The sequence below is a fragment of the Paramisgurnus dabryanus genome, chromosome 13, assembly GCF_030506205.2.
Source record: "Paramisgurnus dabryanus chromosome 13, PD_genome_1.1, whole genome shotgun sequence".
NCBI lineage: Eukaryota > Metazoa > Chordata > Actinopteri > Cypriniformes > Cobitidae > Paramisgurnus > Paramisgurnus dabryanus.
The window spans coordinates 15,338,473-15,365,742 of record NC_133349.1 but is presented as its reverse complement, the minus strand read 5'-3'; the positions used below and the strand labels follow the sequence as shown (position 1 = coordinate 15,365,742).

The window sequence follows — 27,270 nt, the reverse complement described above, 5'->3', positions numbered from 1 at the left end:
TTCTGAACTTGAGCAGAGTTGTATGCATAGAGGTTTTCACGGAGGACCGGGTCCGATTAACATTATGTGTAAAACCCGAGGCGATCGGAAAACGGCCGTGATCAGAGTCAGTCAGCGCTAAAGTTTACGTGCAGTTTCAAGCTGCGTGCCTCCGTTTCTATTGCGATAACAGACTGGCTTGGTTTGAAAGTCACGACCACGCGCTGCAGTTTCTTTCTCCGTCCCTTTGTTTAATAATATTATTATTAATGAACCATCTTTTTATATCTAAAAAGTTTGCTCAAAGATCACAGAGATAGTAGCAAAAAAGAAATTTGAATGTCAAGCCCATTGCACGAGCAAAGTTCAAGCTGACTCTAGATATAAAAAACGCAAAGCTCTAATATAAAGTCACCAGTCACTGGGACAGCAAGTAGACTTTTGAATCTAAAATAATAAGTGGATAAAGCTCTTTTAATCTGCAAGAGAGGAATTAAAAGAGGCACTTTTACTGCTTCTGCTCTATCTAAAAAGGAAAGAAAACTACAAAAACCATAACACACCAATTACATTTATAATCTCTAGACCTGCACTTTCTATCATTAATATACTATACATATTATTGTATTCAAAAGAGTTTGATAAAAGATGTCATCTACACAAGTATTGCTTCATATGTCAGTGCAAAAACAGTAAAGTATTTTGTGATGCTTTGACAAACATTGTCAGCTTTGTTCATTTATGATTGGGTTTATTAAATATAATGTGAAATTAATATAAATGAATGCAGCCAGATGGAAGGCCCTGGTTACGTTGCAGGAGGTGGCCAGGAAGAAGAGGAAGAAGGAGTAAAGCAAGAAGAAGTGCTAGATAGTTCAATAAGAGTTTTGGTTTAACATAAAAAAATGAAGTTGAATATTCCAAATTAATGTTGGCATCTTTTGATTTTCGAATTTCATTTTACTCTATATACCTAGTTTGGTAGGGATGGCAGGGGTCGGTGGCAATGTAGCCTAAGTATCTGGATATTTGCCTGGGTGCGAGGGCTTAGATTACCTTTCTCTTTTTTGAACATACATGTGTTTGCATCTCTGTTTGTTTAATAAAGTAGTATAAATAAAGAGTGGCGGATCCAATAATTGAGAACGCAACACAGTCCCGGGTCACAGTACAAAATACTGCGAACACGTGATGCCTTCAGTAAATGAAGATCACCACAATCATAGACTGCAACACAACACAGCAACAGGCAAAGGAGAAGCGGGAAAAATCAAATAAAATCTCAGAAATTCCTTAACAACTTAACATTGTTTGGCAAACTTTCTTGTGGCCTACTGAAATTTTTTTTCACACCTGCTTGGCTTATCGTCTTTTTACCCATTTCACATCGGAAAAATAAATGAACACAAGTTCAAGGATTTTAGTTTTTCTTTGCTGGTAGGGACGTGAAATGGGTATTAATTTTTTATATAAATGGTCTTAAAAAGGTCTTAAAAAGACTTAAATTTAACTGGAAGAAACCTGTAGGAACCCTGTAAGTAGTACTGAATAGCAGAGTTAGATCATTAAACAGTTTTTCACCATTTCAGGATTATTTGGGCAGGGTTTAAACATGGCCGCGCCCCAACACGATTGTAGCTGTATTTGAAAGTGGAGACGGATGGCAGTTTTACTGCGAGTGGGCGTGGTTTCAGCGCAGACAGCGGACACGCCCCCACAGCTTAAATGGCAGAGAATGCTCATGCTGCCTATTTTTCCAAGATTTTGATAACTTATTTTATTTACTTGGAGTTTTTTTCAGCATTAATAAATTTGGTTTGGTGCTTAATAACATTTTTCTGTGGTGGGACAAACTCAAAACACATTTAATATCTGACTTTATATGGACTATAAAAGACCAAATCGGCTAGTCTTGGACTAAAACACATGTTTAAGCTTTCTCAACTTGCACTGACAAATCCTAAAATATGCCTGTGCCACTTGATTTGTCTCAAGATACACACTAGTGATGTCCTTTTTTAAGTCATGTTTATAAAAGATGCTAAAACATCTTAATTTTACTGAGACCTATAGTCCTGGCTTTAGCTAAGCCTTGTCTGTGAATCCGTGCCAAAGTGTTTCCATTAAGAATCCTTCAACTAGACACAATAAAGGTATTTGTTGATATACAGTAAGGCTATTGGATTAGTCACAATGAATGAAATAAATACAACTTTATTTATTAGTACTTACGTTAATACAAACTATTTTATATTTAAGTGCAGAGGAAATGTAACTTCCTTTAAGGTATTTAATAGTTGTTTTGCTATTGGATTTTTTTTGTTGGTTTAATGAAAACAAACGCAGCTCCCTTTCTCACGCACATACATTGTGATTCATTTAAGAGACAAAGGCCCTGCCTACACACATTGCTATTTTTTGAAGATGTAAAGCCATCCGAGTTATAAGAGCCAAATGCAGGCCGAATATTAACAGCATGAAATCACTGAAGCGTGTTATTGTTTATAGTATATTTATACGTTCTCTCCCATCCACCCGATTACAGACTCACGATTGCCCTGTTTTGCTCATTTGAATATTCAGCCATACCCGCAGCCTCCAGGCTCTGCCACACAGGCACCTTTTTGTCCCTGTCACATTGGTATGCTAGAATTCAAAGCAAAGCAAAGCTCGCTACCACGGGCAAGAACACCGCTTTCGTTCGCCAGCCACCATCTCCCTCGCCTTCCTAATGCCAACCTGCATTTCGAATGGAGGCTGCAGCTTTCCTTTCTAATTACTGTTCTCCATACATACAGGATATTGATTGGCTCAGTACAGGGTGGTGGTTTTGGGGTTGCTCCAGATTGTGCTTTAAATGATCTCTTAATCACTTTATAATGGAACAACTCTTCCTGCCGCATTGATTAGCTGCTTGTGCTGGAATTGTGGTGCGGCTTCAACTTTCTAATCTGGTTTAAAAGTCTTAGGGCTCGTTTGTAACATGCTCATTTTCCCAGAATGCCTGAGAAAAGGCTTAATTTTAACCTCTCTTCCCCTCATGGGGGAAGATAAAGCATCGTTCATGCGTAGATAACCTGATATAGAGTATTATGTTGCCATTTATGTTGCTTCCATCACCCTGTAATGAGTTTATAGCGTGGAATCTGATTTAAAGTGTGTGATTTTCAGCACGCTGCATAAAGAAAGCCACATTCTCCTGCAATGATTTTCAGCCTCTACGTGGAATTGAAGATTGTTTTTGGAAAGTTCACAAAACCCCCAAACTCCCATATCGGGAGCAAGTAAACACACACACAAACGGAGAGGCTCAAACATGAAGACGTCAAGTGAAAAAGAGCAGAACGGAGGTTTTTCTAGGGGGAACATCACTTATTTTCAGGTGTTTGGCAGCATCTACTTTGTTAAAGGGAAAGAATGTGAAGTTTTAAAGAAAAGAAAGAGGATGCGTTTTATATTGTTCGCATTGTGGTGACCTTTAAGAGTCAGTCGTTTCGCGTTTGTTTGCGTTTTCTTTTTATAGCAGCTATAAAGAGTGCATCTGAATTGCGCTTATCAGAGTTAGTGCTGAATAAATGACTTGACTGCTTCACTGCATGTTTTTAAAATGAAAATTTTTATGGCTCTAAAGAATGAAACGGAGCAGGAAATTACAGCCTGAAGATAAGGAGATTCTTTCCCGGTGGAATCCCGTGGTACAGCAATGCCACACGTCACTCATCCAGGACAAGCAGCATTCATCAACCGCAAAACGCAGCTTTGAATTGAAAATTCGTTTGTGAATGTGTGTGCACGTATGCTCAATCTGTCGGTTTAGTATGACCACCAGCATTTCTTGTCCACCCGGTTTCAGGGAAACATTTTTCAAAGATAGCTGTAGCACTGGTGCTTTGTAGGAGATTCAACTGAAAGATGAAATTTAAAAGATACATTTCTGGCAGTAATGGTATATATTACTTTTCAGTTCCCCCCTTACTACCCCATTTTTGACAAATTTTTTTCTCACAGTGAACCCAGGTAAAAAAAATTGCACCTTTACCGTTGTTGTTCATTCAATTCTTCGGTACACTAAGAGGACTTTGCTGAAAAATCGTTGGGAATTACTAAAGTTGTATTTCTGAATTGCCTAAGGCTGAATTTAACCAGATTATGTGAACATATAATATCTACCGAGCACATACGGTCAATAATGGCGCTTTTCCATTGCATAGTACCCCACGTTTAGTTCGGGTCAGCTCACCTCAGTTTGGCTTGGTTATCTTTTCCATCAAGTTTAGTAACACATCAGAATGGGAGGGATTATAGGCGTGCCTTATATTTGCGCTGCCTACTGCTGTGATATCTTACAAGTGAGAGCATTGTTGGAATGAAATGCATCCCCATACATTCATTTATTTCTCAGTCTGCCACAAAATTAAAATTGACCACCACAAATAGATGTTTGCACACTGTGTTTATCACTTCCTCTGTCTCACATGACCGTTTCTGTACAAACACCTGTGGCGTCAGTCGATATATGCGGACGTGCGCGTTGCAAATGTGCCGCCACAAACTGCAAGTCTGGAAAAAACTGTTATGGTGTTCCTGATTCACGGATATTTTCACCGCTAAAATGGAATTTGAGAACTTAAAGCAAAGCACAAATGACAACAGGTTTACTCGAGACAGCGCAAGCTAGCATGAAGGTAAAGCTAATCTTTACATTATAGCGATGCTGCTGGTAGTGACGTTTTGGTATTAGCTCAGCTCGCTTGGAACCTCAACCGAGGTGGTACAAAAATTTATCGGGTACTACGTTCTGCCCTCACTGGAAAAGCCCCCAAAAGTAAGCTAACCGACCCAAACCGTGGGGTACTATTCAATGGAAATACGCCATAATATAATCTGAGGTAGTGTTTAGCGGCTTTTGCATCAGAGCTTTTTATATAACTCACTATTGCTCGACCTTCAAATCCTTTTTAAAAATGTCATCTCATAAGCCTTCTTTTTCTAAAAGCTGTGCAATGATTGTTGCTCAAAGCCAAACTAGGATAAGGTTAAAATAAGTTATAAAGTTTTAGTGGTTGTTATACTCCTTGCCCCCCTAAATGGAAAGTCTACACTATGACCTTTTGTAGAACTGGTCAAGGCATTTGTGTTCGGCCAGAAAGAAAGAAAAAAAGCTGATCTGAGTTTAAAAACTCAATGTCTGGCTTTGTGTGCATGAGCCAATTTTTGTGAGTATGTGCACATAGCCTGGGTTTAGTTTGGACCCTGTTGAGTTTTACATCAGAAACACACTTCGCTCTTGCGCTGCTCCTGCAAACTCTCTTATAGAGACAGGGTTTATTTTTAGGTCTGGCTGCAGAGGTGGGAAAGGGGTATAAAATCACCCCTTGGGCCTCGGCCAAAACGCTCGCCCCCAACCCCACGTTCCTCAAGTATGTCTCACCGTCAACCGTTTGATGATTTAACTGTAGATGTACTATATGTGAGAAGAAAAATGTAGATGTTTATGTAAATGCTTTTTTGATTTTCTATCCATTACGGCTATTTGTATCGGGTACCTGCAAATATCTTCAGTCGGTTCTGGTGTGGAGCTTCCAGGCGGCTGCATTTGATCTCGCTTTATTGCTTTCTCACATTATCTGTGTGTTGGCCTGCAGCTCATCCCTGCGGAGCAATCTCTGATGTATGAGAAACAACTCGCTATAAACACATTTCAACCACAGAGACTGATATTAGCCCTAATGCATCTCTCGCTACTGACATATAACCAGATTTTCTCTCCCTTTTTCTAGTCCCCTGTGTCATCATATAGTGATCACAGTGGATATAACTGGGAGGATTCAAGTCTCCGTGAAATAATCAAGTCTGCCCTCCGTGCCACATCTCCCTCCAGCCCCCTAAAAATATCATGATGATGAGATACATTGATTTACATAGCGACAGGGCTGAGTGGGTTCTAGCTCTGTCTGCTTCCCAAAGGTGCATCATATGAAATACACATTGAATATAGTGTGAAACTGTAGTTGTTGTTTTTTTTTTGAGTCCTTGAAAGCTTGTCTTTTTATTTTCTGTTTTTCCGGCTATATGTTATATTTTTTGTAAGCGTAATCTAGACTGGTAGTTACCAGATTTTTCTCGGAAGGGCACTTTGTTAAACAGTTAGCAAGTCACATACTTCATTAATGTACTCAAACATATTCTTTGTTACTTTTTTTCATTTCGATTAATCCATAGGTTTGAAAAACGAATACTCGATTAACTTGGGGCGGGGCAATCAAAGGGGCGGTGTACGTGTCATGGTGAAAATAAAATATTTTTATTAAAAAACTCAAATAAAACTACATTTTGAAGAAACTGTGACAGAAAAAATGAACACATACTTTTTGATGAATAAAATTTTTTCAACAAAAACCTATAACAGGAATAGCTGTGTGATGAAGTGAAACTAAAGGGTTAATAAACACAAACTGAAGCGATTTTTATATGATGCACTCTACATAATATTAAGCCTTGATACAACGTAAATATATTATACAACATGCATCTATCTGCGCAAAATGCAAGACATGCACTACGTTATGTCCTGGACAGAAAGTTTAACTCCCGTTGTGTATGTGCACCATTACAGCGTGCTTTAAATCACGTCCAGTCAAAGCACAAGCTTCATAACATTAATCAGCTTTAAGTCTTTTGCTATTATTTTAGCGATTAGCTGTGTCATCCTTTCACCTGTTCTCAGTCAAGATGTGCTGGTATCGCTCTCTGATATCTTGACATTTGATGTTTAAATATGAGATGATATGAGGGAACTTGTGACGGCGCTGTACATTTTGCACCTGACTGACTGTATTTTCGTCTTACCAAAGTGAATCCGAAAATGACTGCATCTTTTAAAAACCATAGTGCCGCAGTGATGAGCCTTCACAGTGTTGTGCAGATCAGCGAGGTGGCAGCGGCCTGTGCGAGCGCCCATAGAAAGCTTTTGAATCATGCTTGGTACTAATGTTAGCTTGTGTCGACGTCAAACATGCACCCAGTCTTTACTACCACAGGTCACAGGGTTATCATTTTAATGATTGATCGTCGATGTCACGTTCGAGTACTCAGTCAATCGATTACTCATGCCTGTTCTTAACTTTAACGTGTAAAAAAGGAAGAATGCATGCAAAATGATCCATGTTGAGTTTAATCTGATGTAAATTACAATAGATAACATTGTCAAAATAAGAGAAGGCCCACAGGCAGCCTTTATACCTACCTAGTTTCCAGACAAAAAAGAAAATCTCCTTATTTTATTTTAGACTACATATGTGCAATATGCATATCGCAATAGTTTGCAATAAGCAAACGAGAGAGACAGAATAGACACAGTGAGTGATGCTTTTTTCTTTCACAGAAACAATGTGGAGCATATGTTGGTTATATTTAATTTTCAGGTTCAGTTCTAATAATTTTTATCGATATTACAAACTTAAAGCATGATTGTATCACATCATATTTTACTTTTTTTTTGTAGCAAAATCACGTTTTTTCTTCAATAGCATGCAGTCCTAGTTGCATGTGTGTCCCTTAACTCGCTGAACAAACCGTTCGGCTACTGGATCCAACAATGCTGCATTCAATTTAGATTTAGATTTTTGGGTAGTGTTCTCAATTAGCATGATAATAGCGTGTAGATAGACAGGAAGAACTAATCTTATTTTTTTCTGTGACAATCGACAGCTTATTATAATACAGAACGCACCATCGGTTAATCTAACATGCTGAACTGCTCTATAAATCTCTGATATCACACACCAGCAGCAGATGGGAAAGGGACAATGGCTTGAATTATATTTCACTTTTATAATATTATGTTTTTATAGCGCAACCCGTTTCCACGGCTATTATTTCGTTGTAATAGTTTCCCGGTGGGTACTGCAGAAAAATTGAAGCATTGGCACACCAGAGTTTATTGAAGGAAGAGTGAGGGCAGAGAGTAATAAGTTAGTGACGGGGGGGGGGGGGGGTATATTTGCCAGAGCAAAGAAAATGTTCATCCAAAAGTCTGGAAAAGTTTGTTATTTGAGTAAAAATAAAGAAGGTGGCATAATGCTCCCCAGGAAGTTATTTCCCCTCCAAGCATGCATTGGGACCACCCTGCAGTGATGTTTAAATGAAGATGCTTTTGACCTCTGTTTGACTAAGACTACATATTTCTCATTACGCAGTCTAACAGAGTCAAAAGGTCAAAGGTTAAGCAGGAGCAGTGTGTCCTAAATACCAAAGCTATTGATTTTTCTTCCAGGGAAAAGTTGGAGGGCGATGACCAGGGTCAAATCTTTTGCCCTCTCAGAGAGAGAGGAATGCTAGAAGGAAAAAGCAATGCTGCGTTTTTTCCAGTGGTGGTCTAACATTTCGTAAACTGACCTACATCTCTGTTTGTAATGGAACGGACACCACCCATGCCAACAACAGCTTGTTTCTGGTGGAAGGTGGTAAAAGGTTTAAGTCTTACACAATGTCCTGAAGCGTCAGGCAGTCCTCTGGGCTTCCCCGAGTAGTGGACCGTGGCACTACTCTTTAAAGAATTTAACTTCAGTAAAGGACTCATTTATTGAGCCTGCTGAGTCATTTGTTAGGGTTTAATTAAAGAATCACTTTGAATCGGACAAACATTAATTTGGCAAGTTTGTGTTCGTTGGTCTGTTTTGATGCTCGGTGAGAACCATGCAGTGGAGAACTTTAATCATCTCTGCAAAGTTGGACAAGGCAAGAACTCGACCATCAGATAGTCTCAGCATTAGTTAGCACACAAAGCCCTCGAGACCACAGCCTTGTGTGTGTTTACTGCTGTTTGTTTTATTAGTGAGATGATGTCCATGCCTTATTTATCTTCAGTAATTCCCTGTTGATCTTTTCTCTCTTGAGCTTTATCTGGGATGATGAGACCTCCTGCCTCAGGCTCTCTTACTTAATCAAACTTCAGGCGGAAATCAGCAGCCCCCTTCCACAACTCCGTTTGGGCAGATCTCTGCACGAGCTTGTATCCTGCGGTTTGGAAGGATTCGGTTTCTGTCTTTAAATAGATGCTGAGGAGAAGCGAAGAAACTCAAGCGTATCTAAATGCAACGCATGCCGTATTATCTTCGAGTCATTTTGAAAGGCCGCAGTACTTGTGGGCAGTGCCATAAAGTTATTATTAAAGTTTTGAATTAAGACCAAGCCATGCCGAAGCATATAGGAATTGGAAATCTGCCTACATTTCTCTGATTTGTTTGGCCATAAATGTTTCCAGCTTGTTTTCACTTTTTTCCTCTTTTGGATATAAATTTAGACTTGGGTGAGATTCTTTCTCAATGAGCACATGCTCATATTTATGAGCGGATAAATAAGTAGCTTTGGTTGTGAAAACTACCACTCATTTTCTGTGAAACCACAAGAGTGTTTATTGTACAAGTTGTGTTATTTACAATCTTTATAAATGAAGGAATTCTGGACCATTGAGTGAACCAGAGATTAGACAAAGATTTCTAGCCTGTTTTCTTAACTCTTGAGCAAGAGGAAGATTACTGCAAGAATACTGGCGTTCCTTTCTGCTACTACACAACAAGTCTGTTTGGCATAAAAGCATCTGCTAAATGGCCAGCAATTGAATAACGTGAAGGACATTTGGATAATTCAATTATGCTCCTCTTAAATTGAACTGAAATTGCATACTGGAGTCGACAACAGTGCGAGTCTCCTTGTGTTGCGTTTAACCAAAGAAAAAAATGCATTGGATTTGACTCCAACTTGAATTAACTGGCAATAAGACTCTGGCTGAAATCCCAAAAACATCACATAACCTTTAAATATACTATAATTGATGCACTTAAGTCATTTCTCTCTGGTACTCCTAGATGAAGTAATGTAAATCTGTTGTGAGCACTATGACTTTCAAACATGAGCTTTTTCTGATCAAGGTGTAGAAAGAAATAAAACACGGATGGTTTAGTTGTTAGCCTTTTCCTCTCCAAAAGCCTCCATGTGAACCCTGAGGAGCTGAAGGTGACCAGCTGGCCGGAGTTCTTATCAGGGTTTAAGCTTTAAAAGCCTTTAAGGAATGTCGGCGAAACGCCACCCGTATTTTGCTCTCTAAAGGCTGTGGGATTCACAAAGAGGGTATGCTTGAAAAACATTCTTCTGTTGAAATACTGATCAAAAATCAGGTTTCCTGGCCCACAGCACTACTCAAACCTTTCATTTTTACTTATTGATCAAGACACAATGTATTTTGTGACATTATATCGGATATGCTGAAAGTACCTTTGACCTGTTTCTTGACCGTATGCTTAAAAAACTAAATCTGCAAATAAGGACGAAACGTATCACAAAAAGCACAAAGCATTGGATTTCACCCAAATCCAGACTTAATAAAGGAACACGCCCACATTTTGGGAATTTAGCTAATTCACCGTATCCCCCAGAGTTCGAGAAGTCCATACATACCTTTCTCATCTCTGTGCGTGCTGTAACTCTGTCTGACGCAGCCCCCGCTAGCTTAGCTTAGCACAAAGACTGGAAGTGAATGGCTCCAGCTAGCAATAAGTGACAAAATAATGCAAACATTTTCCCATTATACGTTGTGATTTGTGTAGTCACAGCGTGTACAAATTACAAGATCATATGAGACACAGCCATCTTTTTACAGTATACAAACTGGGAACTATATTCTCAGAAGGCGAAGCACTGCTACTTGGGCAGAGTTATTTGTACACTGTGTGACTATACAAATCACAACACATAAATAGGAAAATGTTCGTGTTATTTTGTCACTTATTGGGAGCAGTTTGCTAGCTGGAGCCATTCAATTCCAGTCTTTGTGCTAAGCTAAGCTAGCGGGGGCTGCGTTAGACAGAGTTACAGCATGCACAGAGATGAGAAAGCAGGGCTCCAGACTAACTTTTTTCACTAGGAGCACAGTGGCCCCCAACTGAAAATTTTAGGGGCGCAACCAGAAAATTTAGGGGCACACACCGTAAATCAACATGCTTACCAAATATTCACATTTCTACTAATTTCCACTGTATTACTAATAAATACTTTAATGATAGATGCAGAAAGTACAATGTGCTGTTCAGGGGCGTTGCTAGACATAAAGCTCTACTGGGGCACAGTCCCCCCATTTTTTTTTTTTTTTAAACTTTTTCTTGAAAGCCTGCGGTGTGCAAGATACAATTTCCTTTGCTTAACCCGCTATTCCAACATTGCAACAAGTACTGGGAAAGACTAACATTTATTTAAAAATATTTAAGTATCATCTTCATATATACATATATACAACATAATTAACATGTCTTAAGGCATAAAATGTTTGGAAATAATGGCTGGAGAGAAAAAAATGTTATGCACATTTGCATTTTACATAACAATGATTAATAACTTCTTTTTTTATTTTTAAGAATATTTTCATTTTGTGACTACTAAAAAATCTATCTTAGTTACTGCTAACTGATTATGTAATGACCTAGAGCTAGTGAACTAAATATTAATTTCATATCTGAAAATACAGAACAGTATAACACAGTTTTTGTATGTGAACAATGCAATTTTATAGACTATTGACAGAGGTTTTCCTGAAATTTTCCCTCTAATGTTTAAGCCCTGACAGGGTAGGATGTTATGTGTCTTTACTTCCTTAAATTCATCATCTCTCATTTTTCCTTCCCTTTTCCTGCTTTGCACAAAACATTTCTGATGTCCATCACATGCGTCAATGAGATTTTCATTATTATTTAGAAACTTACTTTAGTCTCGCCATGTTTTCATAAACCAACTCAATCGCGTGTACTTTGTATGCGGCTGCGCACGGCAAAACAGTCGCATGCACGCCTCAATTCATGTCCGTGTCCGCGCACCCATTCATGTCCGTGCGCGGACGCGGACATGAATCTGAGGCGTGCACGCGTCAGTGCGACTGTTGCGTCGCTTTTTCAAACGTGAATTGGGTAACTACATTGCATATAGATCCGTTTTGCCGCGATTTGTCTTTGAATAAACTAGTTAACTGCTAAAATGTAAACTTGAGATTTACACAGGGGTACAAAAGATTTACACTGGGGCACGTGCCCCAGTAAAAGGGGTCTAGCGACGCCCCTGGTGCTGTTTCAAATTCAGTAACACATTTTATTGTGCACTTTTGGGAAGAAAAAGGTCAAATTTACTGGTTGCACATGTGCGACTGGATGTAAAATTCAGTGGCACACTCTCAAATTTTAGGGGCAAAATGCCACCATTTGGGGGCAGTCTGGAGCCCTGGAAAGGTATGTATATGGACTTATCGAACTCTGGGGGATACGGTGAATAAGCTAAATTCCCAAAATGTGGTCGTGTTCCTTTAAGAAGCTATGTTTAGAGGTTGCAAGGCTGAGATTTGTGTCCAGCACTATCCAAGTCATTGTATCACTTTTTAATTTTAGCCAAATAAACTCTCTTTTTCTGAATTTGAGTATAATTGCCACTTGCGGTCCGTTCATTAGAACATCAGCTATATGAAAGGCGTTTAACAAATGCAGGTAGCGCTCTATAATTCTCCAGAATTAAGAGGCCGCTCTACATGAGCATAACTAATTCACATTGCCCAGGGGGGATTCGCAAGTTGAAGATCGTTTTACAATATTAAACATGGCCGTTATTAGATCAATTTTTCTTTTTTGCAATTCACATTACTCTCTCGTGATGCGAGCAGCCAGACTGTCGCATTTCTCCAGCGCACAGTCACGGGGGACCCTGGCGCGTCTTTATGTAAAGCACAATGGGGTAAGACGGGAGAAAAGACAGTCAGACAGGATGAGAATAAGGTGCACGGAGACAAAGAGCGAGGGACACGGGCAGGGTGGGAGATAAAGAGAGACAGACAGACTGACCAAGGGAATAAGATGATGCAAAGAGAAATTGCAGTGGAGACCGAAAGAAAGAGAGAGAGCTGGGTGATGTCAGTAAGGAGCTGGCTGAAGCTAGCATCTCATTCTTGCACAGCAGATTGGAAGAGCAGATTGCGCTCTGAGATGCCCTGAGATTTGGGCAGCATCCGATGGGGGATTTGTAGAGATTTGGAAAGAAATCTGCCTATAATGAATGTTAAGTGAAAAGCATTTCCATCGTCTTCTCTGTGAAAACATTGTCTTTGAGCGTTTGTTGTGTTGGCTTTGGCTTTCTGTGTGTGTCACAATCCTGAGATATGACAGTCTATCTTTATTAACTGGTATCTGCAGACCACACAAACAGGGATGTTTTCTGAATGAAAAGACATTTGACATTTTAGTAACCCTTTTGGTTTGTTTGCAGAGACAATAGTTAAGAACATGATTTAGCAGAATGTGTTGAATATTCAAAAGTGGAATGTGTTTGTTTTTTATTGCGACTGAACGCCTTTATTCGCATGTTGTTGTGTTTTTTGCCTAAACTAGTGTTTATCACTGTATACTGTGAAGCTGCTTTGATAATGTAATTGTGAAAAGTCCTATACAAATAAATTTATTTAAGATTTTTTTTTGTTTTCACTTTAAGGTGAATTGTGGATTGTCCTGAAGCACTTTATCAGAAACTTGATTCACCGTGATCACCTGACTGAAGCTTTGCTGTCACATTGGATCTTCTTTTGAGGTAAGGGAAGAGTGATATTAACACACCTTTGGTTTCCCAATTGCTTCATTTTGTTTTCTATTCACGTTGTTTTATTAAAATTTGGTGAAGTACGGTTGAGCCATTGGAAAGACAGTCACTTGACCAGGCAGAAAATTGAAATCTGAATTCAACTTCATTATTCTTGCTGGTCTATTCACGCGAGGCCTCGCCTAGTCTGTCGATTTTTGCAGAAGAATACAAATATAATTTTACAACAACATCTGACAATCTGTGAGACAATCAGGTTTTGAGCATAAGTGAAGTCTCAGGGTGAACAAGCAACAAATAATATAAAGGTATTGAAATCTGAGAGGAAAACGGAAATAAAAGAGTGAAACAAACAGATTACAGAATCTTAACAATAGACAACACGGATAAGACGGCAGACTTGTCGCTCGCACATGGATCACAGCACACCTGTGCAGGGTCCTTGTACTCATTGCCCCGTCTGAATAGATACCTCAGAGATGGAGACGCCTCCGCAACAGTCACATGCATTCTGGATTGCATTGCTGTATTGGGTTGTGATGGGGTCTGTTGGGTGATTATAGGGAGCAGATGGTCGGCCAGATGTGGGGTTGCATTTGACCTTGGGCCCTGTGATAGGCTAAACATCGCAGGCGTCCTCCAGTGCTTCTCCACCTCCCTCAGCTTTGTTTCTGAGCTCTGCAGAGTCGCTGCACCATTTTGACAGCTTATGGTTGTTTTATTTAGATGAGCCATATGGAGCCATTATGCCACTATCGGGTAGGTGCTATCACTATTCCCAGTCTAGTTTATCACCCACTATGTATTCAGACGAAGGCAGGTTTAAGTCACCAAGGCTGTTCACAATGACAGAGGAGATAAAGTGGAAGATATGAGTAATTAGATTCAACCATGTGCTCGGAGAAAAAGCGGATGACAGAAATATAATTGGGGTCGGGTGATCCAGGGTTGATAGAGTGAATCTTTAGTAAGTCGGTTAAGATTTATAAACGCGCTCTCTAACGCACACGTCAGATTTAGCTGTCATCATAGCGGTTTACCGGAAAATGCTAATTGGTGAGCATTTTTTTTTTTTTGATGGTGAACATGATGGACCAGCATAAACCAGCCTGGTCCTGCATGGAAATTTATTTTAGGTCAGTATAGTCTTTTAATAGGGTACCCAAAATTCTGCTGCATCTTGTCATTTTGCTTCAATTGTATTGAGTAGTCTATTTAGGTCTTCTTCTAAACCTGTGGGATGCATCAGAATTGGGTTTGTGAGTGTTGGTTGAGCCATTATTTCACCTGTTTAAAGGAAAACACCACAGTTTTTCAATATTTTACTATGTTCTTTAACTTAGACGAATGAATACATACCTATTTTTTATCAATGTGTGCACTTTTAATCTTTGTACAATGCAGAGTGAATGTGTTAGCATTTAGCCTAGCCCCATTCATTCCTATGGCTCCAAACAGGGATGAATTTTAGAAGCCACCAAACACTTCCATGTTTTCCCTATTTAAAGACTGTTACATGAGTAGTTACACGAGTAAGTATGGTGACACAAAATAAAACTTTTGTTTGGAGCCATAAGAAGGAATTTGTCTAGGCTAAATGCTAACACCTCTAAGATGCAATGTACAAAGATTAAAAATGCACGCATTGAAAAAAGATGGGGTTGTGTTAATTCATCTAAACTGAGGTAAGAACATAGTAAAATATTAAAACATGGTGATATTTTCCTTTAAATGGTTTATGCCTCTCTGTTAACAACTTCATTTAAATGCTTGTTTGTGTTAACCACTCTGTTACTTATCTCACAAACATGTGCCTATCAAATAGTTTTATTTCTATCTCACAGTTTTCTTTACTAAATTGTACCACCATTCAAATTCTTCACACTCAGTTCTGACAATAGCACTGCAAGCAATGTTGACAGCTGACTTTCCTAAATTGATTTTGATCTCAGTCCAGATGTTCAGGTCACATTCTGATCTTCATTCACATTCATCAAACTCCTTTTTTTACTATGGATTTACTCACAGTTCTTCGAAGTCCGCCGATCAAACACTCTGTGACACAACAGGCAGAACTGAACTTATCATCTTGAGGTTTGAATTGAGCTAAAGAATATTTGATAGCTTTCTGGCAGTCTCAAAAGCAGTTTAACCCTCTGAAACACCACATCATCTCTTCCTCTCATGAGAGGTTTGTTTGACCATAGGTCAGCTGAATAGGCAGATGCCAGCAAAAGGATTTGGTCCACCATAGCTTTTTCTGGTAATAAATCCTCTCTTGATGGTTTATCACTCTCATTAATGTCAGCACCTGCTGTGGCTGGCCTCTATCTGTCTGCCCGCCGGCTCTGCAGCTGTGCACGGCACTCTGCCCACCAACCATGCCCTCTACCCTTCCACTCGACCAATGAGCAGTTGGCTGGGATTGTGTAAAATAGCTTCACTAGATTCATGCATGTAGGGGTTTGGGTTTGCTTTGTTGGTCCTAAACGTGTGTTTATTGTGATCTAAGGATGCACATTCCAGAAAATGAAGCAGAAGTTGTGCAAACCGAATAAAAAAGCTTGACTAGGTCATTGAATTTCCTGCCTGCTGAAATTTGATCTTTGGGTGAACAGAACCAAATATGGAGTGAAAAGAAAAAGAGGAAAATAAGAAGGGGTCACAGACCAGGAGCCCACCCCCTCCCACTCTTTCTTTTTGCACAAATTGGTTTCTTAGGACCCTCTTTATTAGACTTTGTTTGTGTGTTTTCTGCCTCCTTTAGTTTTTCGGTTAATCCATCAGTGCTGGCATCGGAAAGGAAAAAGCTTGTGCATTCGGAGCCAGGATACACCTTCTGGCTCATCTGTGCCTTTTAATCCTGAGAATAACCATGCTGGTGAGATTGCAGGCCCCTTAGAGTTTCTCCTTCTGGAAACTTCAAAGTCAGGCGTTGGAGATTTGGAATACAGGGAGGAAAAGTTGGCAGGGAGCCGGCATGTAGGTCAGCCCAGATCTTTAGCCGAGAGCCCATGGTTCAGTGTAGGTGGATCTGAGGCATGTTCTGTCACCATAGGCAGATGGAGGATTAATCCCCTTCCACCGCCACATGTTTTTGCATTATAAATGTCTCCCTTTATCTCTCTGTCTTCAGCTTTTCTAATAAGCATAATTGTGAATACAACCCTGGTGCCTCAAGATTTCTCTGTGGAGTTATGTGTCATTTTGTAAAATGAAAGTACATTTGATGGTAGTTTTATTGCTGTTTAATTGACTGAGGAATCCGATGGATGACAGGAAGTGAAGGGGAGATAAGGGAGGTTGGGGGCCAGAACCGAGAGGGGAAGGTTTGGCTGCTAGTAAATGCCATAATTACACCATCTGGCCCATAAAGCATATTTTTAGTTGATCGACATTCAGAAGTTGTCAAGTGCTCTGACAAAGTTTATTAAAAGCAATCAAATAATAATTATAAATAATAACAGTAAAAATGCTATTTATGTACAGATGGTCTGGTTAATTGATCGCTCACAAATGTTATAATGGGTATTAAAGGCCTTATTTGTCAGGTCATAGTGCAGGCCATAGTCAAAGTGTATAAGTGCCACAGCTCCCAATGTTGCTGCAGCACATTGGCAAACCCCTGGGTCATGGCTCTTGTTTTGGATTTTTATTTTTTAGAGTTAGCTTCTACCTGAGGCGATAAATTGGATAAATCAACTCATTTCATTAAGCTGTAATTCCATCTGGTAAAACTTTGTTTGCTGGTAATACCTAGCCAAAAAAATTCTAGTTTTGGAGGAAGCACCTTGACGCATGTGTTTGAACCGATGCCGTGGAGAAGGCAAGGATTGCAAAATTTGGGCTGTGAAGATTTTCAGTATAATTCAAAAACACAAAGGAGTAGCAAATTCATGGAAATGAAACGAATGAGGTTAATACAGGCTGATTTATGCAGAAATCCTTGAGGATGACATTTGTTTTGTTGCACACAAAATGTAAATGAAGAAGGGGAGCCTTGCTTCAAGATGTCTCTGAGGGAGTCACTCACTGTGTTCATAGAAAAACAGCAGTTTGAGGATGTGTAGTTGGGTCCAGCAGTCAAAGAGCACAGAAGATCTATTAATTTTATTTGCACATAGTTTAACCCAAGTTAAAATAAGCAATTTATGACATTGACCATGTTAATTATTTTGCAAGATGTTCAGATTTTCCTCATTGATGCACACAAGATGTTTTGTGAAACGTTGACAGCCTTTTGGAGCCTGTATTGGTTTGAAATTGCATGAATACAGCCTAATTCTTTGAACATATCAATTTTGGTGCTTTTCTTGGCTTAGTTTGTCATCTGAACTCATGGAATTTGAGTATGTTTTACAGGCTTATTTCTGCCAATGAGATGTGACACTGGCTGAAACCATTAAAGAATTGAGCATCAGTTCTTTAGATGCCAGAACTGTCTGTCTCAACAAAGGCATGAAGAGCTGAAGACGTCTCAGCACCAATCAGATTCTATTAAAGCTATTAGTTTAACGGGTGACTGTGGTGACAGCGCTCTGGCTCTCCGAGCTGATGTCAATCTGTTTGCTATAATACCCCAGGCAGAAAAGACAACTTGGGAATTCAGACTCATTCTTTTAAATGTTTTAAAAAATTAACAGCTTATGTGGTCTTTAACTCTAAAGACCCCCTTCAACCTGGCATCTAAATGCTTTTTAAGTGGCCAGAAAGCACATGACTACATTAAAAGCCTTTAGTTTAAATCCACTAAGAAAGCATTGTTATTGGATCATTGAAACCACCTTCAGTCGTTCTGACTGGCTGACGCCTGACGGGGGTGTAAATGTTAAGGTGTTTTCTGTATTCACATACGATTATCGAAGCATTTCTTAATTACTTAAAGCGTCCATAACCCATGTTTCGGCATATCTGATGTTAATCTGGAGTACCTATAATGTAGTATTACATCCTTCAAAGAGTCCTTAGTTTTATCAGATTTATAAAAGACAGATTAGATTTACAGATTCTTTCCGATAACGTACAAAAAAATCAGAAGGAGGAGCGAGTACGAGTCATGCAAAACTATACACTGTTTAGCATCTTTTGCAGCGATTTTTGTGTGACCATATCTTTGAACACCCCCGACCACTCGGTGAGTTTCACGTCTTTGTAAACAAAAGTTTAATGCATTTTAGGAAGGATTGTTCCTGTGCACCTATACAACCATTATAGAGGTGGGAGGTGATACAATAAACACCCAAAAATTCTCGGGCCAGCATCATATGTCCAAATTTCAGTCAAAACCGTTCTATTTCATCATAAACAATCTGAAAACAGGGCTTTAAGTGTAAAATACCGAACTTTTCCTTTAAGGTTGCACTAATAAATGAAATTTTTCTCATTTGTCCCTAATTGTGTTGCACAGTTTTCTTCATACAATCTTATAACATAAATTTGATATTGATATCACCACTTCTCCAGCAAGACCTTTTTTAGTCTTGCAAAGGCCAAGTGGGTTCATGGCTTTTTCTTCTACAGTACAGTAAATTTCTGTACAAAACATTTCTGAATCTTGCAGATGATCATATTTAAAGTGAGTTACAGTACATTTAAAGTATGCATTTTTGTCAGTTTGTGTTTTCACTGGAAGTCAAACCCATGATCTTGGCATTGCCTGCACTGTTCTCTACCATTTAAGCTATAGAAATACTGCTTTATATTCTGCTCTTACTATGAAAAATAGATTATGTAAGAGTGATTCAACAATTTTTTTACATCTGTAATATATACAGTAAGTGCCCTTTTCCATTTTGCAAAGGTGGCACTTTAGGATTAATCCAATCACTCTCCAGGCGCATTGAAAATCAAGGTGTAAAGCATTCTAAAAATTTGCCCAATACTATCTTAATGTGACACACATTGTAATGCTAGGTGTAAAGAAGGCCTATTTCTAGCTAAAGACTGTTGTTTTCTCCAAATGCGTTTGTGTGACAACGGATGTGCTTTCGTCTTGCCGTCTTCCTTCTCTCCTAATTCTGTCCTCACTCACTTTCTCCCTCATTTGCTCTCAAGTCTCATTTGTCTCATTATTTGAATTTAACAAAGCACTTTGTTTTCTTTGTGGGGGAGGCTTCATTTAAAGGCCTGATTGGAATGAGGAGATGATGGCGGTGAAGGAGCCATTTATACAAGATGAGAAGGTGGTCTAAGCTATTTTGAGAATGAGCCCCGTGCCCACAAAACCTGCCAATTAGCCTAAGTGGCCTCACAGCGAGCCGGATTAGTCCGTACCTTTCCGTGAAAAGCGACAGCCGCTTTTTCTAACAAAAAAAGTGAGAAACCTGGTTAAGCTGCCAGGCTTTAATTGCAGGTCTGGTTGCAAAATATCACGTTACATTACAGACACCCACATATGGCCGTGTTTTATGTTGCGGGTAAAATGACTTCCTGGTTAAGCTGACTGCCGTTTCTTCACATTTTCTACCTGTTGTGTCGTAGTGTACTTTTGTTCTGCCAAGCTGTCTGGCTCTGATTTATTTAATTTCTTTTCACGGTGTTCTGTTCAAGTTATGCTTACCGGATAAGCGTGTTTATTTTGGCCACATTGTGGTCTTTGTTGTACCGTAGGCTGTCGCGACTTAAAAATAGCAGGCGTTCGCTTCGTTCTCGTGTGAAATGCCTCGGTGTAAATTTGATAGAGAATCCAAAAAAAGGTTCCCACAGCCTGGACAGACAGCACGTATCGATCAGAGTGTAAAGCGGGGTTTTGCCGGAGATTAATACTCTGCTCAGCAGAGCTCATGAAGTTGTTACCGTAATGTGGAAAAACCAGAGTGATCAGCCTTATTGACAGTGCAGGGCAAGGCCAATGATTAAGTAAGTGAAGTGTATTTCGCAAGCATTCACTAGTTCCCACATGAACTATGTATCTTGTCTGGTATGTCCTACCACCAAACGATTTCCGTTGTGCCCCTTTGGCAGCACGTGTACTCGTGATAGATTGGTTTCATCCAAAACCCATTGCAGAAAGTACATTTTTAATAGGTAGAGGCTTGCGTATGCATCTTTATTTAACAGTTTTAATGAACGCATATTTATCTTGAAATTGTTAAATATCTAAATGGTGAGCATGGAAGGTCACCTTGAGAATTTCACCATTTTAGTTTTACTCTTGCCTATTGAACTAGCTGACCTGCATTGGAGAGATATGTGAGTTTTTAATCGGCGTGGATATTTATTTATGACTCTCAGCCTGCAGCTAATTTACCTCATCTCACTCTCCTGTTTCAGGTCATTTACATACAGCCCACCCCCAAGGCCTACAGGGACAGGATTACTGTATTAATTGCTTTCGGTGTGATGGAGAACAAAGCAATCTTTTTCTTCCTCTTCTTCATATTCCAACCGACTAATGCTAAGAACTTTGCAGGAAATTAGCCACTTGGGACTGAGCCCTTGACCGAGATAGAGGCCTATGTATGTGTGTGTGTCTCACACATGTGTCCAAGGTCCAAATTAACACTTTACACACAAAAATTAGATGTGGGGAGTAAATAAACCTTGCCAGGTAGTTGGTAACTTCATATGGAACTTTTAGCCTAGCCTTATATATGCTGTGATTCAAAAATAATAATGTGTTGTGTCACTAATAATTCCGGGTTCCCACGGGTCCTTGAAATCCTTGAAAGTTGTTGAATCTGGGGGGATAATTCAAGGCCCTTGAAAGTTATACATACATAGATACAGGTCATTGAAAGTGCTTGAATCTATTTTATGCAAGAAGTTTTCTGGAAAAAAAATCCATATTATTCCCTGTGTAGTGTAGAATAATATCATAAAAATTCTAGACTTTAAGCACACGTGCTAAACTATTCGCTTTAAATGCTTATATCTTCTATATGCGAATGTTGATTCATACCAAAATGCTTTTTTGCATAGTTGTGTTTGACACATGAAAACGTCTCTGGTTACGTATGTAACTGTTGTTCCCTGAGAAGGGAACAAGACGCTGCGTCTCCCTTGCCATACTTCCTGCGCCCCTCTAATGCCGTCTTCGGCAATATTTCAGATAGCGATATACTTCCTGGCTCCAGCGTCAATCTGTCTTTGTCGTTAAGCCTCACCTTTGGTTGAATTTAATATACACATTCAGACGCACTTACCCCTGGAGGCGTCCCCAAAGTGTCATCACAGTGCGAGTTCCCTCCAAAGCGAACTGTAACAATGTATTTTAAAAGGTAACACAATGTAACCTTGCTCTCACTTGAAATGTGTCCCCACATTCAGTCCTTGAATTTGAGGGTACTGGACCTGGAAAGTCCTTGAAAGGTCCTTGAATTTGAAGTTAACAAAGGGTGTTTGTTTGAACACTGATTATTTTAAGGGTTTAAAGGGGTCCTACTGTGCCATTTACTTAAGTTAGCTAGTTAGTTAGTGTTTATTTTTGATGTTTTGAGTGTAATAAATATGGGTGCACCAAAGTATCAGCGCCGAAAATTTTAGTCCAAAAATTGCTATATCAGTTTCGGGCAAAAAAAAAAAACCCAGCAGAAAACGCAAGCCGATAATGAATGTGGGTTTTTGGTTTCGGCAAAGAATTTCATTTTGGTGCATCACTAATAATAAATATCTGCAAAGTTAAAAGCATAATATCCACTTCAAAGGAAAATAATAAATAAAGAAATAATTTTTTGGTAAAGGACGGGACATTTCTGAAACACGCTGCAAGCGGTGACCAATCACAATTGACTGCGCTAGCTTGACCAATTAGAGCGCTCTGGAAGAAGGGACTTCAGTGACTCCTAAAGAAACAGAGCATTACAAACAGAATAGGAAGAGAGGTGCTGCAATATTATAAACTATAGTTTTTTTGAACAATCAAGCATTAAATCTATTCAAGTACATCCCAAAACACAAAAGCCTTCTTTAATGGCCAGTAGAAAATATTTATGGCAGGATAAGTTTACTTGCAAAAAGTTGATTTTGGTCTCTTTATATGCGTATTTGTCTGTAAATGGTCACCCTTATTACCTTATGGACACAGTGGATGCCAGTATTATAGCTTCTATAGTCTCCACACGTAGACACACATAAGCAAGTGAATTGATTTTTGTGCGAGTGCTGCACAATATGTAGCAAGGAGTGATTGAACGCCGTTTTGCAATCATGGGTCGCATGCCACTACTCTTTGCAGCCACCTGCATGCGACCCCTGTCGTCACGGTGATTGATGACCTCACAATAAGGCCTGACGTGTGCAGGTAATGTCACTGAATCTTCCACTACAAAGACCACTGCGTGCTCGATAATATTGACTTTGGTTGTTTGTGTGTATGTGAGTACGAAATTCGTGTCCCGTTCGCCCCCATTAATATGTTGTGGGATATCTTTTCCATCATCTCAATGTTATGGGATAGGTTTATCCTTGTCTTTCTATTGTTGGATATAAATGTCTCTTCTGTCTGGTCCAAAGAACAAAGGTGTAGGGCCGGGGCCGATACAGATCGAGATGATTGGATAGATAAGGGAATGGAAAAATGAAGGGATTATTAGATATAGGAAGAAATCTCTTTATCTTGAGGCTTTACCTTTCCGGTGTATGCTTCCTTTCCTTTGAACGTTCCCCTCGGGTGAATCTAAAATTGTACTCATATTCTCCATTCTTCAAGGCCAAATGCCAATGACTCTGTGCCATTTATGGTTTACACTTCCTGTTAGATTCATATCTTTTTTTGGGCATTTTTCACCCACAAATACGAAATGATCGCTTTGCAATTACTTTTGAAACCTGCATTTAGAGTGAGTGATGCCTGCATTCTCCGTTACTCACAATCCCTGAGGTTTTATTACCTGTTTAGAGCTCAAGGCGGTTCAATGATGGCCTTAGGAAAGACATTTAAGGCTAGAGAAATGTCTCTGTTTCTGTCTCTTCTAAGTCCAGAGGTGACTTCTAAAGCTCGATGCTTTTGACAAAAGTGTCTTAAATTGAAAAGCTCAAAACTGTGGACCACCATCTGTGTTACCATGGAGACTGTAAGGTTTTTTTTCCTCTGTAGTGGAGAGCACCAGTTACATGGCACTCTAATTGCCCTGTCAGACATTGGAGCAGGAGGTTTTAATGTGGAGTTTGGCACTTAATGCCAGAAGCAAAAAACATCCCCTCCTTTGTAAGTTTATTTAGAGTTCCAAGATGTTCCTCTGTAAGCTCTCGGTAAATAAGCTGTTCATACCCGAATGTCTGTTTGGCAATCATTGCAACTCTTTGTACTGGGTTGTACTGTACTTCACCACCCTGGGGTCTAAATGGAGTTTTGCACCTTCCATGCTAAAAAATGTTTTGTTTATTTTCACTTTTTGATAGCGTATGGGATTTTGTCAGCATCGTTCAGCATATGTTGCATGCGTCTTTCGCAAAAGAGTTGCGTAAGTTGCAAAATGCAGACTGTGGAAATAACCCAGGTATTTTGGTAGCACAAACCGGTTAGTCTGAAATATTTAAAAGCCTTAGTGACTATGAATCGCTGACAGAAACCTTTTGCTAAGTAGAATGGCGCTGCTGTTTCTGGCCTCAGATCTTTGTTTGAGAACATGTACAGTGCGGCCACTGACGCTGCACAGTTGTTGATGTAAAGCATTTTTGCTGTACCGTAATGGGGGAAAAATTGCCTGCGGTGAAGATTGCACAAAGCTTGAGTGTGTGTGAAAGAGCAGCGGTGATCTCACCTGCCCTGAGACTTCGGGCACCAAGCACACTTTGTTTCCGACTGGACCACGTGTGCTGGCTGGTGCCCTTCTCGCCCCTCTTACCTTAGCCATGCGCTTTGCCTGCAGGTGCAGACGGTGGAGAGTTGAAGGATGGGAGAGGGTAATCAATCGCTTCTGTTTTGTGATAAACAGTAATGTCTGTTGAACAGAAATGGAAGTGAAAGATGGGGAGATACTGATTTTATGAGACTCTATGAGAGCAATTTTTTTTATAACAGAATTAAATGAAATCCTTTTTTTGATGCATCACAAATTTTATGTGTGTGTGTGTGTGTTTCTCTTTTTATGGCTTAGGGTTTGCACTAAAGAAATTAGTTTTGTCAAGCAAGAACAATGAGAGGTGACATTGCATCCCAATATAGATTGACAGCGCAGCATATGTAAAGCAAGACATCCATTAGAAGGTGAACTTGGTTTCAATGACGGTTTAATGACCGGGTTTATGGCGTGTTAAAGCCAGTGCTTCAGGGGAGCTTGACCGCTGAGTTTATGATTTTCTGAGACAGCAGTTTGACCCTTAGGCTTTCATTCTTTTCAAACGCACACAAACACTCATAGGAGCTGAAATGCCAGAGGAGGTCAAGATTGTGTTTCGTTTGTCCTGCGAGTTACAGAGAGAGAAAGAGAGACACGGATAAAGAGGGCGGGTGTGTCTATCTTGTGTTGACTAGCCTATCAGGATGCCAAGTTCAACAAGTCAACATCATTTTCACTCCCTACTCTATTTTCTTTCCTTTTTACTTCTTACCCGCTCTCCTTTTGTCACCCAGATGGTAATCAGAGGGTCGGTGCTGTTTACACAAGATGTGATAAAATGAAAACAAAATGAAATCTTAGCTAACCAAATTCAGCATGTTACAAACAGTATTACCATAATGCAACATTCTGATTCTAAGCAACCCCCCCAAAAACACAATAACCGTGTTGCAGTTTTCCCAGTTGTTGCATCCCAAATGAAATGGCCTCAACTTCAGGATCAGAAGCTCTGAGGGGATATTGAGAAATTCGCTGTCTTTCAGCGCTTCCTCGGCTTGCCGTGTAAATGATTTCTAATGTCATTGTCCTTCAGGAGTCTGTAAACCGTCAGCTTTTTGGACTGCATAAAGACAACAGCGTGTGCGTTCCCACAGCTCTAAAGATCTTGGGAAAAATGCTGAGGGTAAACAAAAGCTAGCGTGTCACTGTGTGTTTTCTTTTTCTCTCTGGAGTTTTATGAAAAATCACAGTGTTGATGGGACATGCTTTGTAGAGTTATTTTTGACAAACTTTGTACTCTGGCTTGACATTGTGCATCTTCTAAAGCACTTAAACCAATCACTATTGGCTGGCGCCGTGGCTTAGTGATTCACTGGCAGATTAAGCCATTATGCTCACCAAATTTACTGAAAGCCTGTAAACTGTATAAACGGATGGAGAAAACAGTGTTTGCATAATTTTTTTAAAAAGTTTTAAGTAAAATAAGGTTTGTAGTTGATAAGAAGTAATTGTATAGAAAGGTGATTGACCAAAATGTATGTCAACAGGAGATTAATGAAAGGTTAATGTTAAATTTAATCCAATAGCTACAGTAGCACATCAACGAATCAAAGTTTGTATACTGTAGATAGCATATGTTTCAGGCTAAATAACTGGTTGCATTTTATACTTAAGGTTTAAATTTTAAAACGGACCATATGCTGAATGTTTAAGGAATATTAAAAAGGGCACAATTTAAAAAGCACCTATGGGCCGATTCACGTTTTTACATTTCCTTCTGTGTTGTCTCCAACGTAAATCTCTTTTCTTGGACTACAACAAACACACTAATTGTAGGCAACAGTTAACTTCCTGGGATTGGTGATGTAGACAAGACCGACATATCATAATTCCTTCCACTTCGGACTTAGCCCGTAAGTTAACTCCTGTTAGCATTGCATTGTGACCGAATCTTTTAAACATGGCAAGGAGCGTCATATTTCCACCTGATATCAGAGGTATTCAGACCAATCAAAACGTACAGATTAGCTGGCCAATTAGGGACATATTATACCAAATACACACAATAAAGTTGTTTTTAGCAATGAAATAGGTGCTCTTTAAAGGTGATAAATATTCACACGAAACACTAAATATTTAACATGCAGAGTTAAACAGTTACAGCCCTTGAAAAGTCCAGTGGGACACAGTTTGGTTTGTCTTTGTTTTAAATAGGATAGTTTTTGATTTTAGTCTCAAGCAGGGGCGCTGACTTTGGGGCCTGGTCTCTTCATGGAACTAAATACAACCGATCAAAACCCCGGTCTGGCACCACCACCCCCACTCTCCCCCCTTCATATTCAGCCCTCATTACCGCCTCATAAATAAATAATGAAGGATCAATGAGATGGGACATCACTGGAATGCTGGATGGAGCCCACTTAAATATAGAGCTTTGTAATTCCCTCTCTCACTCTTGCTGCTTCGCCTTTTTCGCTCTTTGGTCTTAATTGAATGTCTCATAATGCAAATTGCTCATCATTTATGGATGGGTCATGATGAAGCTGAAAGAGGCCTCTATTTCTTCCCCATACTAATCTGGGACTCTTGAGAGAGTCAATGATCCTGCTTGTGAAGATGTTCCCTACTGCTCTTATGCTGTGGATGATGTTTAGGGTGACCTGTAACTTTCCAGGGGTGCTTACCTGTCAAGTTTTGCCAAAGGCCTTGTCCTCCCCTTCTCACCTTGCATCTGTCTTTTCCAAGCCTCTGAAGTCTCTAATTGACTTTTCATGTGAGTACAGAGTAATTGGGTTTTAATTACAATTTTACGTACTGTTTTGATATTTAAATCAGTCTCGCCATGCAAGGGGAAAAGCAAATCACTGCGTTCTTTAAGCTTGGATGTTGTTGCAGTGCCGTTTTGCTGATTACGCTTTTGAACCCGGCTTCAGAGTTGAGTCACACG

General features: G+C 39.6%; 1 protein-coding gene across 3 annotated transcripts in view; it reads left to right on the top strand.

Annotated features, from left to right (window-relative positions):
• sema6cb (semaphorin 6Cb) overlaps positions 1-27,270 on the top strand; it is a 141,220-nt gene that overhangs the window by 5,430 nt on the left and 108,520 nt on the right. For all 3 annotated transcript variants that reach the window (XM_065245416.2, XM_065245415.2, XM_065245414.2), the window contains exon 2: positions 13,498-13,593. The gene's annotated coding sequence lies outside the window, so the exon portion shown is untranslated. The remainder of the gene's footprint in view (positions 1-13,497; positions 13,594-27,270) is intronic.